This window comes from Juglans regia, unplaced genomic scaffold (genome assembly GCF_001411555.2).
Source record: "Juglans regia cultivar Chandler unplaced genomic scaffold, Walnut 2.0 Scaffold_2585, whole genome shotgun sequence".
NCBI classification, from domain to species: Eukaryota; Viridiplantae; Streptophyta; class Magnoliopsida; order Fagales; family Juglandaceae; genus Juglans; species Juglans regia.
The window spans coordinates 1-231 of record NW_023357300.1 but is presented as its reverse complement, the minus strand read 5'-3'; the positions used below and the strand labels follow the sequence as shown (position 1 = coordinate 231).

The 231-nt window shown below is 51.5% G+C and overlaps 1 non-coding gene across 1 annotated transcript; it reads left to right on the top strand.

The window, feature by feature from the left end:
- Positions 1 to 7: 7 nt before the first annotated feature.
- Positions 8 to 126, top strand: LOC118345400. Its single transcript, XR_004798937.1, has one exon. It is a non-coding gene; the product is annotated as a 5S ribosomal RNA (ribosomal RNA).
- Positions 127 to 231: the final 105 nt, after the last annotated feature.

Below are 231 nucleotides of genomic sequence, written 5' to 3'. Positions count from 1 at the left end.
GTTTGATGGGTGCAATCATACCAGCACTAATGCACCGGATCCCATCAGAACTCCGCAGTTAAGCGTGCTTGGGCGAGAGTAGTACTAGGATGGGTGACCTCCTGTGAAGTCCTCGTGTTGCACCCCTCGTTTTTGTTTTCTCCGCCTTGCGAGATAAATTGACAAGAAGGACCACTCGGGGGTGGATTTTTGAGAAAATCTCGCCCTGCCCATCGCGTAGCAATGGGTTTG